Source organism: Cryptomeria japonica, unplaced genomic scaffold (assembly GCF_030272615.1).
Source record: "Cryptomeria japonica unplaced genomic scaffold, Sugi_1.0 HiC_scaffold_101, whole genome shotgun sequence".
Classification (NCBI taxonomy): domain Eukaryota; kingdom Viridiplantae; phylum Streptophyta; class Pinopsida; order Cupressales; family Cupressaceae; genus Cryptomeria; species Cryptomeria japonica.
In genome coordinates this window covers 168,481-175,000 of record NW_026728923.1, presented here as the reverse complement: position 1 = coordinate 175,000, position 6,520 = coordinate 168,481, and the positions used below count along the sequence as shown (strand labels likewise).

The window sequence follows — 6,520 nt, the reverse complement described above, 5'->3', positions numbered from 1 at the left end:
TTTGCCTTTTCAGGAAACTTTTGAATGGAGCGCATCATTGGTGCGCTCCGAAGTGTGCTCCAAGGTGCGCACCTCTGGTGTGCTCCAAAGCTCTCTCTAGCTGCGTGCACCTGCCCCGGCCGCGCACCCGGCCCCGCCCAGCTTCGCTCACCTGTCCCGGGCGTCTGGTGCGGAACCTTAGAGTAAGAAACATCACCGTGCACCTTGGCCAACGTGCGCGACTCGACCGAGCGCGCACTGGCCGAGGTGCACACCGATTTCACCTGGGTGCGCGCGCAGCACCTCGGGCGCACCGGGGTGCGCGCACAACGCCCGGGTTGCACCGTGGCCTGTGTGCTCGGGGCGCCTCGGGTGCGCGCTCGGTGTCGCCCCCGCGCGCGCGGTAGTGCGGGCAGCGCACCCCGGCCCGGCCCGGCCCCGACGAGAACGCAAACGGGCAAAAGGTTTATTCAAATAGCATTGCGACGCCCGGCGAAAAACAAAAAAAGGGTGCAACACCGGGACTTCCCGGGAGGTCACCCATCCCAGTACTACTCCGGCCCAAGCGCGCTTAACTGCGGAGTTCTGATGGGATCCGGTGCACTAACGCTGGTATGATCGCACCCGTTATGAGCTTGTCGCAGTGTGTACTTAGCAAACCGCGACCCACGTGCGAATCCACCCCGGCCACCCACCCCCGTCGAGGTGCACACCCTCCCTCGCGAAGTGCGCCCCGTTCGCCAAGTGTGAGCCCTGCCCGGGTGCGCGCACCTTGCTAGGGCGTCGGGTGTGCACCCGGCCCGGCCTACGTGCGTGCACCTGGACGGGGCGTCGTGTGCGTGCAGTGTCCCGTCTGCAACGCGGTGCCCACACACCACCTCGGGCGCAACGACCTGCGCTCACATGTGGGCCGAGTGCACCTTGGTGCATGTTCGGGGCGCCTCGGGTGCACGCTCGATCTTGCCCCGGTGCACCAAGGCGCTCGGTTTGCCCCGGGTGCGCACTTGGTGCAAGGTGGGCACCCAAAATAGGGATCAAGCACCAAAACACAAGTTTCGGGATGCAAAATGGGACCCAAGGACCACAAATGCGTTCCAAGACCCATGATGGGTCCACGAGAACAAAAATGTGTTCCGAGACTTAATAAACAAATATTGGGTTTTAGGAGAAGAAACATGCTCTGATGCCCAAAACGAGAATCGACCCCGAAAAGGCCACAGGCCAAAAGTGGGATGCGAGACAAAAAAAAATGGGACCCGAGGACCAAAATTGGGTTCCCAGGTCGAAGACAGGGCAACCGGACAAGAAACGACCTCTAAGGCTCGAAATGAGTCCCGACGACTAAAACTTGACAAGAAGCACCCATCAGGCACCCAACTCGACACCCATGGGATGCCGACCCACCCGGGCTTCCACCTAGCACACCTTGGCACCCACCCACCCTCGCACCCAACCTCGCACCCAACTTAGCACCTTTGAACCCACATTGGCACTCACCCTGACCCTGGCACCTTGGAACCCACATTGGCACTCACCTTGACCCTGGCACCCACCTTTGCACTCACCTTGGGACCCACCCTGGCTCCCACCTCGGCACCCACCCAGACACCCACCTTGGTTCCTTGGCACCCACCTTGGATCCTTGGCACCCACCCCGACACCCACCTTGGCACGCAACTTGGCTACTTGCCACCCACCTTGGCTCCTTGACGCCCACCCCGACAACCACCCCGTGACCTACCCTGGCTAGGGTTGGTGCACACCCACCCTGGTGCCCACCTTGGCACCCACCCCATGACCCACCTTGGCACGCACCTTAGTACCCACCCCGTTACCCACCCTAGGACCCACCCCGTGACCCACCTTGGCCAGGGTGGGTGCCTTGGTGCGCACAACTTGCCTGGGCTGCACACCAGGGCGGGCTCAAGATGGCACCCGCGTTCCGTTTTTTTCACTATCTTTCAAAACGGAAATTTTAAAATCTCGTTTTTTTTTTTTTTTTGCCTTTTCTGGAAATTAGTGAAGGCAGCGCATCAAAGGTGCGCAATGCTGGTGCGAACCCGGGAGCGCTCCGATGTGTGCTCCAAGGTGCGGCGTGCACGAAGTCCGAGCCCGGCTTGCCCCGGGTGCGCACCTCGCGTGCACCTTCGCCGGGGTGAGCACCTTGGCTGGGTTGCGCGCCCTGGTGCGCACCAAGGAGCGCTCTGAAGTGTGCTCCAAGGTGCGGCGTGCACGAAGTCGGAGCTCGGTTTGCCCCGGGTGTGCACCTCGGGTGCGCACCTCGCGTGCACCTTCGCTGCGGTGGGCACCTTGGCTGGGTTGCGCGCCTTGGTGGGCACCATGCAGTGCACGAAGTCGGAGCCCGGTTTGCCCCGGGCGCGCACCTCCGCCAGGGTGGGCACCTTGGTGCGCACAACTTGCCTGGGCTGCGCACCAGGAAGGGCTCAAGATGGCACCCGCGTTCCGTTTTTTTCACTATCTTTCAGAACGGAAATTTTAAAATATCGTTTTTTTTTGCCTTTTCTGGAAATTAGTGAAGGCAGCGCATCAAAGGTGCGCAACGCTGGTGCGAACCTGGGAGCGCTCCGATGTGTGCTCCAAGGTGCGGCGTGCACGAAGTCGGAGCCCGGTTTGCCCCGGGTGCGCCCTGGTGGGCACCATGGTGCGCACCAAGGAGCGCTCCGAAGTGTGCTCCAAGGTGCGGCCTGCACGAAGTCGGAGCCCGGTTTGCCCCGGGCGTGCACCGCGAGTGGGCACCTTGGTGCGCATGCCTTGCCTGGGCTGCGCACCAGGGCGGGCTCAAGATGGCACCCGCGTTCCGTTTTTTTCACTATCTTTCAAAACGGAAATTTTAAAATCTCATTTTTTTTTGCCTTTTCTGGAAATTAGTGAAGGCAGCGCATCAAAGGTGCGCACCTCGCTGCCCACCACGGTGCGCAACGCCGGTGGGCACCCGGGAGTGCTTCGAAGTGTGCTCCAAGGTGCTGCGTGCACGTTGTCGGAGCCCGGTTTGCCCCGGGTGCGCACCTCGCGTGCACCTTCGTCGGGGTGGGCACCTTGGCTGGGTTTGCCCCGGCTGCGCTCCGAAGCGGGGTTATTGGAGCGCCGCCTCTTTTTTTGTCGGAGCGTTTGGTGGGGTTTCTCGCATTGGCTCTTCCCAGGCCCGGTTGCCACCCTGGCGCGCACGAAGTCGGAAGTAGGGTTAATTGCCCGGGTGCGCACCTTTGCCAGGGTGGGCACCTTACCTGGGCTGTGCACCCGGGCGGGCTCAAGATGGCACCCGCGTTCCGTTTTTTTCACTATCTTTCAAAACGGAAATTTTAAAATCTCCTCTTTTTTTTGCCTTTTCTGGAAATTAGTGAAGGCAGCGCATCAAAGGTGCGCACCTCGCTGCCCACCTTGGTGTGCTCTGAGGTGCGCACCCGGGAGCGCTACGAAGTGTGCTCCAAGGTGCGGCGTGCACGTTGTCGGAGCCCGGTTTGCCCCGGGTGCGCACCTCGCCTGCACCTTGGCCGGGGTGGGCACCCTGGCTGGGTTTGCCCAGGGTGCGCTCCGAAGCGGGGTTACTGGAGCGCCCCCTCTTTTTTTGTCAGAGCGTTTGGTGGGGTTTCTCGCATTGGCTCTTCCCAGGCCCGGTTGTTGGGTGCGCTCCCACCCTGGCGCGCGCGAAGTTGGAAGTTGGGTTAATTGCCCGGGCGCGCACCTTCGCCAGGGTGGGCACCTTGGTGCGCACACCTTGGCTGGGCTGCGCACCAGGGCGGGCTCAAGATGGCACCAGCATTCCCTTTTTCTCACTATCTTTCAAAACGGAAATTTTAAAATCTCGTTTTCTTTTGCCTTTTATGGAAATTAGTGAAGGCATCGCATCAAAGGTGCGCACCTCGCTGCCCACCTTGGTGTGCTCCGAGGTGCCCACCACGGTGCGCTCCGAGGTGCCCACCACGGTGCGCAACGCCGGTGCGAACCCGGGAGCGCCCCGATGTGTGCTCCAAGGTGCGGCGTGCACGAAGCCGGACCCCGGTTTGCCCCGGGTGCGCACCTCGCGTGCACCTTGGTGCGCACACCTTGGCTGGGTTGCGCGGCCTGGTGGGCACCATGGTGCGCACCAAGGAGCGCTCCGAAGTGTGCTCCAAGGTGCGGCGTGCACGAAGTCCTAGCCCGGTTTGCCCCGGGTGCGCACCTTCGCCGCGGTGGGCACCATGGCGTGCACGAAGTCGGAGCCCGGTTTGCCCCGGGTGCGCACCTCGCGTGCACCTTCGCCGGGGTGGGCACCTCGGCTGGGTTGCGCGCCCTGGTGCGCACCAAGGAGCGCTCCGAAGTGTGCTCCAAGGTGCGGCGTGCACGAAGTCGGAGCCCGGTTTGCCCCGGGTGCGCACCTTCGCCGCGGTGGGCACCCTGGTGCGCACCATGGCGTGCACGAAGTCGGAGCCCGGTTTGCCCCGGGTGCGCACCTCGCGTGCACCTTCGGCGGGGTTGCGCGCCCTGGTGCGCACCAAGGAGCGCTCCGAAGTGTGCTCCAAGGTGCGGCGTGCACGAAGTCGGAGCCCGGTTTGCCCCGGGTGCGCACCTCGCGTGCACCTTCGGCGGGGTTGCGCGCCCTGGTGGGCACCATGGTGCGCACCAAGGAGCGCTCCGAAGTGTGCTCCAAGGTGCGGCGTGCACGAAGTCGGAGCCCGGTTTGCCCCGGGTGCGCACCTCGCGTGCACCTTCGCCGCGGTGGGCACCATGGCGTGCACGAAGTCGGAGCCCGGTTTGCCCCGGGTGCGCACCTCGCGTGCACCTTCGCCGGGGTGGGCACCTCGGCTGGGTTGCGCGCCCTGGTGCGCACCAAGGAGCGCTCCGAAGTGTGCTCCAAGGTGCGGCGTGCACGAAGTCGGAGCCCGGTTTGCCCCGGGTGCGCACCTCGCGTGCACCTTCGCCGCGGTGGGCACCATGGCGTGCACGAAGTCGGAGCCCGGTTTGCCTCGGGTGCGCACCCCGCGTGCACCTTCGCCGGGGTGGGCACCTCGGCTGGGTTGCGCGCCCTGGTGCGCACCAAGGAGCGCTCCGAAGTGTGCTCCAAGGTGCGGCGTGCACGAAGTCGGAGCCCGGTTTGCCCCGGGTGCGCACCTCGCGTGCACCTTCGCCGCGGTGGGCACCTTGGCTGGGTTGGGCACCATTGAGCGCTCCGAAGTGTGCTCCAAGGTGCGCACCATGGCCCTCCAAGGTGCGCAGCATGGCGTGCACGAAGTCGGAGCCCGGTTTGCCCCGGGTGCGCACCTCGCGTGCACCTTCGCCAGGGTGGGCACCTCGGTGCGCACACCTTCTCAATGTTTTCTTGCCTTTTCTGGAAATTGGTGAAGGCAGCGCATCAAAGGTGCGCACCTCGGTGTGCTCCGAGGTGCGAACCCGAGAGCGCTCCGAGGTGCCCACGAAGTCGAAAGTCGGGTTAATTGCATTGTTTTCCCCGGGTGCGCTCCGAGGTGCGCAACATCGGTGCGCACCAAGGAGGGCTCCGAAGTGTGCTCCAAGGTGCGCACGATTCGGAGCTCGGTTTGCCCGGGGTGCGCACACCTTGGCTGGGTTGCGCACCCTTTGTGCGCTCCAAGGTGCGCACGAAGTCGGAGCTCGGTTTGCCCCGGGTGCGCACCTTCGCCAGGGTGCGCACCTTGATGCGCACGCCTTGGCTGGGCTGCGCACCTTGGTGGGCGCCATGGTGCGCACCTTTCGTGCGCTCCAAGGTGCGCACGAAGTCGGAGCTCGGTTTGCCCCGGGTGCGCACCTTGGTGGGCGCCATGGTGCACTCCGAGGTGCCCAAGATTGGTGCGCAACAAGGAGCGCTCCGAAGTGCGCTCCAAGGTGCGCAGGTGCGCGCGAAGTCGAAAGTTGGGTTAATTGTCCGGTTTGCCTCGGGTGCGCACCTTGCGTGCACCTTCGCCAGGGTGGGCGCCTTGGTGCGCACACCTTGGCTGGGCTGCGCACCCGGGCGCGCACACCTTGGCACCCGCGTTTCCTTCATTTTAAATTTTTTTTTTTTACAATCTCTCAAGTGGGAAATTCTATAATCTCAACTTTTTTTGCCTTTTCAGGAAACTTTTGAATGGAGCGCATCATTGGTGCGCTCCGAAGTGTGCTCCAAGGTGCGCACCTCTGGTGTGCTCCAAAGCTCTCTCCAGCTGCGTGCACCTGCCCCGGCCGCGCACCCGGCCCCGCCCAGCTTCGCTCACCTGTCCCGGGCGTCTGGTGCGGAACCTTAGAGTAAGAAACATCACCGTGCACCTTGGCCAACGTGCGCGACTCGACCGAGCGCGCACTGGCCGAGGTGCACACCGATTTCACCTGGGTGCGCGCGCAGCACCTCGGGCGCACCGGGGTGCGCGCACAACGCCCGGGTTGCACCGTGGCCTGTGTGCTCGGGGCGCCTCGGGTGCGCGCTCGGTGTCGCCCCCGCGCGCGCGGTAGTGCGGGCAGCGCACCCCGGCCCGGCCCGGCCCCGACGAGAACGCAAACGGGCAAAAGGTTTATTCAAATAGCATTGCGACGCCCGGCGAAAAACTAAGAA

General features: G+C 63.8%; 1 non-coding gene across 1 annotated transcript; it reads right to left on the bottom strand.

The window, feature by feature from the left end:
- Window positions 1–486: 486 nt before the first annotated feature.
- LOC131865102 (5S ribosomal RNA) lies at window positions 487–605 on the bottom strand. The gene has a single exon (XR_009363835.1). It is a non-coding gene; the product is annotated as a 5S ribosomal RNA (ribosomal RNA).
- Between the last annotated feature and the right edge of the window lie 5,915 nt (window positions 606–6,520).